The following is an 8,927-nucleotide window of genomic DNA, read 5'->3' as shown; positions in this document are numbered from 1 at the left end:
CTTTACCATTGAATTGTGGTCCTTACCTTTGGACTTGATGTTCGACCTTTTCTGTCTTGCCTTTCGTCCTCCTTCGGAGACTGCCATTGAGCTTGAGTTACAATTGCTGTCTAGCTGAACAGATGTATATAGTTGCACATTGGTTTTTTGCACTTGCATGTAATTTGTATGTTGTTAACTTTGAATATAGTCATTGAATATAGAATTCGTTATGTTAATATTCGAGCCGACCCTGTTTGGTTCTTATAATAATAAATTCTGCAAATGGCACAGGGGAGCAAAGCTGATCGAGAAAAAGAAGACAACCCTAGACGGGGGGGCTGCGAGCTTCCCTAGAACAGTGCCTCATTGCTGAGCTCGAATGGGTTAAAGCGCCTGAGGGAAGTTCTCAGACTTCTGGGTGGGGACGGGGTTAGGCGGACACACAAACCCCTGTGACTGATGCGAAAATATGCTCTTCGCCCCCGCGGCCAGCTGCCCCGGCTCCTTTTGTCTCAGCTGCTGTGTTCAAATGCCAGTGGATGAATAAATAAATGGATCCAATGGCTGAGAAAGTCTCGCCAGCTATTTCCCCCCCCAACCGCACCCCCCCAACCCGGGGATAATATAGGTGCATGCTTTGCAGCGCCAGGGACCCACAACCGTAATCCCAGCGGAGATAACTAAACTGGAAGTAAGAGGGTTTGGACGTTTATAGAGGAAGGGACGGGGCTGCGTCTCGCTCAGACCTTGGTTTGTGGCATTCTTGGGTGTGCCAGTGTGGTGTAGTGGTTAAGAGCAGTGGACTCTAATCTGGAGAACCGGGTTTGATTCCCTGCTCCACCACATGAAGCCAGCTGGGTGACCTTGGGCTAGTCGTAGTTTTCTCTGAACTCCCTCAGCCCCACCTACCTCACAAGGTATCTGTGGTGGGGAGAGGAAGGGAAGGTGTTTATAATCCGGTTTGATTCTTTTTTTAAAAAGGTAGAGAAAATCAAAATACAAAAAAGCAACTCTTCTTCTTTAGCTGACTAACAGTGCGATCCTATGCAGGGTTATCCCAGTCTAAGTCCATTAAATGGGCTTAGAGCAGACTGGAATAACACTCTTTAGGATTGCACTGTAAATTTCCTCTCGCTTTTGCAGACTAGGCTTAATGAGTGATTTTTTGTGTGTGCTTTGACTGGTTTAATCTAAATCAAGACTGCAAAATTGCATCAGTGAACCAGTAATTAATCAATTAATTTTCTGCATTGTGCAGAGGGTTGGACTAGATGACCCTGGTGGTCCCTTCCAACTCTATGATTCTATGATTTTTTGAACTGGCGTTTGAGTTGCAGGGTAGGCCTCCCTCCCTGATGAATCGGTAAAGTTGACAAGTTTCAACAGACACTAGAAAGGCCCAGTATTGTAGAGGCCACGCAGATGCTGGGATTTCATCAGGCAGGGTGAAGTGAAACTGCTCAGGCGACAGATTTGGGGTGCTGTTATTGGGTGGGTGTGGGAAGCCATTTGGATTTCCTGCCCCAGGGACTGACATCATTGGGGGCAACTTTGGCTGACTTTATCCTCCCTGTCGATGAAACAGAAATTAGTGTTGCCAACTCTGTGGGGGAATTCCTGGAGACATGGGGCGGAGCCTGGGGAGGGCTCGGTTTCAGGAGAGGAGGGACCTCAGCAGGGTATAACGCCCTAGAGACCACCCTGTGAAGCAGTAATTTTTTTCCTGGGGAACTGATTTCTGTCAGCTGAAGATCAGTTGTAATTCCAGGAGATCTCCACCAGCAGATTGGCAACGTGCAGGTGAGTTTACTTTTTTGTGTGCGTGTGTTAAGTGCCGTCAAGTCGCTTCTGACTCATGGCGACCCTATGAATCACTGTCCTCCAAAATGTCCTATCATTGACAGCCTTCCTCAGATCTTGCAAATGGAGGGCTGTGGCTTTCTTTATTGTCCATCCATCTCTTGTTGGGTCTTCCTCTTTTCCTGCTGCCCTCAACTTTTCCTAGCATGACTGTCTTTTCCAGTGACTCTTGTCATCTCATGACGTGACCAAAATACGATAGCCTCAGTTTAGTCATTTTAGCTTCTAGGGTCAGTTCAGGCTTTCTTATCTGTCTGCAAACCTAGCATATAGTTTGAAATCATAACGTGATTTTGTACTTTTCTTCTGGTCTGGATGCCAAGCAGGCAGATGCCCTGTCCGTTGTGGATTGCAAAACCTTTTGGGGGCAGGAGCGTGTGTTAAAATCCGGTTTTGTACAGTACCAGAAACAAGTTTGATGCTTTTGAAAGGAATTAATAATAAACAATAGCGGTGGTGGTGATAAACCTTTCCTTGAAGTCTTTGTTCTGGTTCTCATGTACAGGAGAACAAAGTGGCGATAGGGTGACAAAATCCTGTGGCAGTAGGATGGATTCTACCCCTTCAGACCCCACATGCTGGATTCTAGCTCTGGATTTAGTTTTGCCAAAAAAAAAAGGAGCTCCCTGCAAATAGAAAACCAGCATCACGGGGAAAAATATTATCCCCTCTGTTTGGTTCTCTATTTACAGAGGGTATTTTTGCCATGAGCGATCCTTCCAAATCGCGATTCTCCATCAGTAGCCTCAAGTTCCTCCTGCCCCCTCCTTACCACCTTGTTCTCCTACCTGGCTGAAACAGGCTTTATCAACCCTTCTCTCCTACTGAAACTTGGGCTGAATTCTAACATTACAGGACTTTTCAACCTTTCTGCTGCAGTTAGCATCCACGTCGTGTGCCAAACTAAATGTCCCTGTGCCACTCAGAAACCAGCAAGGTTTCAAGTACTTGAAGGGCTGTCATATAGAGGAGGGTGCCAAGTTGCCCGAGAAGGTCGGACCAGAACCAACGGGTTGAAAATAAATCAAAAGAGTTTCCATCTAGACATTAGGAAGATTTTTTTAATAGTTAGAGCTGTTCCTCAGTGGAACAGGCTTCCTCGGGAGGTGGTGAGCTCTCCTTCCCTGCAGGTTTTTAAGCAGAGGCAAGATGGCCATCTGTCAGCAATGCTGATTCTATGACCGTAGACAGATAATGAGAGGCATCTTGGCCATCTTCTGGAATTGGAGTAGGGGTCACTGGGGGTGTGTGGGGGAGGTAGTTGTGAATTTCCTGCATTGTGCAGGGGGTTGGACTAGATGATCCTGGTGGTCCCTTCCAACTCTGTGATTCTATGATTCTAAGGCAGTTTTAAATGCCACTGCGCCATGGCTTTTGAATGGGTCCCAGGGCTTGATTTATAGCTGAATCTCCACCTTCTTGTTCTTTACAATGCACATGTGATTTCTGTCTAAGCCTACCTGTATGAATGCCTATTCTTCCCTTCTTTACCTGGTCCTCTGCTTCCGTTTGTTGTCTCCCTTGTATTACACTTTAAAATTGTAAGCTCCTTGAGGCAGGGCCCTGTGGTTTAGGACTCTGTAAAGTGCCATGTGCATTGATGCATGTCAATAATAACAATAACAACAACAACAACAATGGTGCTTTTATGGAATAATAACTTGCATAGTAATAATGAATAATTGCATGTAGGAGCAATTGGAGAGGGGCCATGGCTCAGTGGTAGAGCATCTGCTTGGCATACAGAAGGTCCCAGGTTCAATCCCCAGCATCTCCAGTTAAAGGGACGAGGCAAGTAGGTGATGTGAAAGACCTCTGCCTGAGACCCTGGAGAGCTGCTGCCAGTCTGAGTAGACAATACTGACTTTACGGGGCTGTGGCTCAGTGGTAGAGCATCTCCTTGGCATGCAGAAGGTCCCAGGTTCAATCCCCGGCATCTCCAGTTAAAGGGAACTAGGCAAGTAGGTGATGTGAAAGACCTCAGCTTGAGACCCTAGAGAGCCGCTGTTGGTCAGAGTAGACAATATTGACTTTGATGGACCAAGTGTCTGATTCAGTATAAGGCAGCTTCATATGTTCATGTGTCTGCTTCAACCAAGGTACCAGTTTGGATGGTTTTGCACTCTACACCGCTGCATAAAAACCAAGCAGTTGCCATAAGTCAGCTGCGACTTGAAGGCACTTTACACACACACACAAAGGATTAATAGTGACATTCATTGTTTGTGCCTTTGGGCCTACAATTTAAGTAATTTTGTACTTATCTACCACAAGTTCCAAATCTCTTTGTGCAGGAATTAGTGTTAAATTCTTGCCTATGTGCAGCCAGATACAGCTTTAGGGCTTTAAAAATAAGTGACAGTAAATTATAATTATTTTTAAGAGAAACTATCCTCTGGTCTAAAATCCCTGCTCTAAACAAGATCCTCTTAAATTTTGTGTTCACTGGAGAGTTTCTGGAATGGTTCCTGTGGAGGAATCCATGCGGAAAACATTACAGGATTGATCTGGTGGATTTTTCAGGAATGAGTCTATGAGTCAGAGCAAGCAGAATGTAAGCAGACCGTTCTGGTTTACAATCTTTTTGAACGATTGATTCTGATGTAATGTTTTCCACATGTTTTATCTATGGGAGTATTGCTAGAGGCCTCTCACCAAGGAGGATGTTACCATCACGTTAACTCAAACTGTTATTTACTTTGTAGTAATTTCTTGAATAATATTGCCGAACAAGTGGGATAAACTTTGCAAGCCTTGAACTGCTAGGCCAAAGTCAAAACTTAACTCTTCTACAACTTAATTGTGCTTCACTAATATAAGCAAGATAAGCTTTGCAAATGTACTGGAGTTAGGGTTGCCAACCTCCAGGTAATAGCTGGAGATCTCCTGCTATTGCAACTGATCTTGGAGAAAATGGCTGCTTTGGCAATTGGACTCTATGGCATTGAAGTCCCTTCCCAAACCCCACCCTCCTCAGGCTCCACCCCAAAAACCTCCCATCAGTGGCAAAGAGGGACCTAGCAACCCTAAGGTGAGACCTGGAGATCCCCTGGAATTACAGCTCATCTCCAGATCTGACCTGTAATCCTCATAATAGTGCTACAAGGAAGGCCAGTATTATTGTTCCCATACAAGTGTTGGAGAGGATTAGTCTAAGAGGGAGTAGTTTTCCTAAGGCTTCCTAGTATGTGCATGGCAGAGATGAGATTTGAGCCATGAATCTCCCAGGTTGTAGTTCATTTACACCATCTTCCAGTAGAGGACAGGAAGAGGCCCCAAGATATTGGAATGCAGATGGGATTTTAAACTGTACCTTGGCACTAGAAGCAAAACACTTCCATAGAGGAAAGAATAATCTTGGATCCCAAGCCAGTCTGGGGATAAAGAGTCTAAATATGGGCCTCAATCAGAATATGAGATTCTGCATGCAATCTATCCACATGCCCTATTCAATAATAGGTGGTAGCTTAGGGTTGCCAACCTCCAGGTAGTAGCTGGAGATCTCCTCTGAAGCTCCAGGTACATTTTTCTTACGTGTGTGCACATGCATCCATACTTTTCCTCCTCCCATCCAGCCCCTCGTACCCTAGGGTTGCCAACCTCCAGGTAGAAGCATCTTTCACTATTACAACTGATCTCCAGCCAACGGAAATGAGTTCACCTGGAGAAAATGGCCGCTTTGGCAATTGGACTCTATGGCAGTGAAGTCCCTCCCCTCCCCAAATCCTGCCCTCCTCAGGCTCCGCCCAAATAACCTCCCGCCGGTGGCAAAGAGGGACCTGGCAACCCTATGGTAGCTTATTTCAGAGGGGCAGGTGTTTTTTTTGTGCTGGGGGGGGGGGATGCTGTGGCTTTCTCCAGTAGTCCAGACATCTTATTATACTCCTGCACCAGAATCCTCAAACCCAGCCTGAATTTCCCCTCTTTCTGCTTGAGTCTAGGCAAAGGCCACGACATTGAGATCCCTGAACCCTGTGTGGGTGGTTGAATAAGGTCCTTCATGAACAGTTGCTGCAGTGTTCCCCTGGCTGTTCCGGGTTGAGGGGCGGAGGGCGTCTCGGCTGCATCAATGCCCCCATTTATCTGCTTGGCGTCATTGTGAGGGTGAGAGGTGGGAGGAATGGAACGCAAAGGGCATAATGCACCAGGGAATTACGGAGGCTGGGGATCATGAGGCAAAGCAGCGTTCCCAGTGCCGGAAGAAAGGGAGTTCTACATCAACAAATAACTTTGGATGGCGCGTGCGCTGGGCACGTATTCTCTCTATCCCCCTTTGCACTGTATTGTTATGCAATGTGGCACTCGTTTTAATCTCTGGTCATTGATGGAGGTCAGCAGGCTGGAATGAATGGGCAATCAATGTAGGAGATCACCCCATCTCCTCTGGGCATCCAATTCTGAATTGTGCCCGCTTGTAGGATAGGAGGAAGCTAACCGTGCCATCCTAACAGCACTTTCCCGGGAGTAAGCCCATAAGAACATAAGAAAAGCCACGCAGTCTGTTCACACAGTGGCCACCCAGGTGCCTCTAGGAAGCCCACAAACAAGACGACTGCATCAGCACCATCCTGCCTGTGTTCCACAGCACCTAATATATTCGGCATGCTCCTTTGATCCTGAATAGGTATGCATCATGGCTAGTATCCATTTTAACTAGTAGCCATGAATACCCCTCTCCTCCATGAACATGTCCACTCCCCTCTTAAAATCTTCCAAGTTGGCAGCCCTCACCACATCCTGGGGCAGAGAGTTCCACAATTTAAGCCCCATTGAATCGACTTTAGTAGTCTGTTTAGGATTGCTCTCTACAAGGAGTTGAGGATGGAGAATATTATGTGGACCGCCAAAAACTGCAGTTTAAATTTGGCTAGCAGAAAGATAGTCCAGATTTCAGGATGCTAGCCGGAGGTTGCTCGGGGACTAGCTCTACTTGTCTTTGCACGAGCCCCCCATATGCTTGCTTTAACTGTACATCTGTGTTCAAGGGTGGTATCTACATGGAAGTTTTTTTTTCTTTTCATCTTGGCTTCCAAATGGCAGTGGTGTAAGCTGCGGCATGAATTCAGTGGAAATAGTAGATTGTGAAAGTAGATTATTATAATGTTGTGTGTGTGTGAAGTGCCGTCAAGTCGCAGCCGACTTATGGCGACCCCTTTTGGGGTTTTCATGGCAAGAGACTAACAGAGGTGGTTTGCCAGCGCCTTCCTCTGCACAGCAACCCTGGCATTCCTTGGTGGTCTCCCATCCAAATTTATACCATCTTAACTCTTCTACAACTTAATTGTGCTTCATTAATATAAGCAAGATAAGCTTTGCAAATGTACTGGAAATGTACAGGGCTGACCCAGCTTAGCTTCTAAGATCTGATGAGATCAGGCTAGCCTGGGCCATCCAGGTCAGGGCTGTTATAATGTTACCACACTATAATTCAATTGCAATTACTGATTTTTTAAAAAGCTCATAAAAGAAGGAGAGCTGGTTTTTGTACCCTGCTTTTCTCTACCTTTAAAGAGTATCAAGGCAGCTTACAACCCCCTTCCCCACAACAGGCACCTTGTGAGGTAGGTGGGGCTGACAGAGATTGAAGAGAACTGTGACTAGCCCAAGGTCACCCAGCAGGCTTCATGTGTAGGAGTAGGGAAACCAACCCGGTTCACCAGATCAGAGACTGCTGCTCATGTGAAGGAGTGGAGAAGTATGTTTTGAAGCAGTAGCTACAGAATTAGAAATTAAAAGGTTCAGTTATGGTATCTGTAATTCTTAACAGTAGCGAATGAGAAGTGGAACATAATTGAATATAAGTAGTAATATTAGTAGAATAATGGATGAATGTTTTACTTAAGAAAAGAACCAGGGCTTTAATTAAGGAAGCGAGGAGGGTTGCTGCCGCGTAGGGTTGCTGGGTCCCTCTTCACCACTGACGGGAGATTTTGGGGGCAGAGCCGCAGGAGAGCGGGGTTGGGGGAGGGAGGGACTTAAATGCCATAGAGTCCAATTGCCAAAGCGGCCATTTTTCTCCAGGTGATCTGATCTCTATTGGCTGGAGATCAGTTGAATTAGCAGGAGATCTCCCGCTACTACCTGGCAGTTGGCAACACTACTGCCGCGCTAGAAGAAGGCAAGAAGTGATGTATATTCTTTCCCCTTTTATTTTATACTCTTTCCCCCCCTTCCCATATTTTTTCCTTTCTGTACCCTGGAAAATTTAATAAAACATATTTAAAAATAAATAAAAAGAAGGAGTGGAGAATCAAACCCAGTTCTCCAGGTTAGAGTCCGCCACTCTTAACCACTATTACCACTCTTGTCCTCCAGTGGCACAGTGTGGGATGGTGGTGCAGGGGAAATGGTGGCTGATGGAGGAAACTGTGCACAAAACTCCCGTGCGGACACTTAACTCCCTGTGTGAGTGCCTCTGAGTTTGTGGCAATGATCATAGGGGAATGAAAAATCCTGGCTGTGTGGATGCTGCCCACATTATCTCAACTTCAGTGTTCATTCCTTTGTCTTCCAAAGGAACCTCAAGCCCATAAAGGCTTCCCTGAACTTTCGTACAAGTAGGGGAATGTATGAAAACTGATGTTAGAAACTTACAGTAGTCCCACGACACACCGTTAACTGGTGGAATTCACTGCCGCAAAATGCAATTGCCACCGGCTTAGATGGTTTTCAAATAGGGTTGCCAGGTCCCTCTTCACCACCGACGGGAGGTTTTTGGGGCAGAGCCTGAGGAGGGCGGGGTTTGGGGAGGGACTTCAATGCCATAGAGTCCAATGGCCAAAGTGGCCATTTTCTCTAGGTGAATTGCTCTCTATCGGCTGGAGATCAGTTATAATAGCAGGAGATCTCCAGCTACTACCTGGAGGTTGGCAACCCTATTTTCAAATAGGGTTGTCAGGTCCCCCCTCCTGATCGACGGGAGGTTTTAGGGGGCAGGGCTGAAGCAGCTGCACGCACGTGTGCGCACACATGATGGTGGCACTTCCGGTTTTACTTCAAATTTTGGGGGGTTTGAGTGCAAAAGCAGCCACGGCGATGCGGCACTTCCGGAAGTAGGCCAGGTGGGACAGCCATGTAAGTTTACA

Source organism: Euleptes europaea, chromosome 18 (assembly GCF_029931775.1).
Source record: "Euleptes europaea isolate rEulEur1 chromosome 18, rEulEur1.hap1, whole genome shotgun sequence".
NCBI classification, from domain to species: domain Eukaryota; kingdom Metazoa; phylum Chordata; class Lepidosauria; order Squamata; family Sphaerodactylidae; genus Euleptes; species Euleptes europaea.
The sequence above is the reverse complement of the archived record's forward strand: the minus strand, read 5'-3'. Positions refer to the sequence as shown.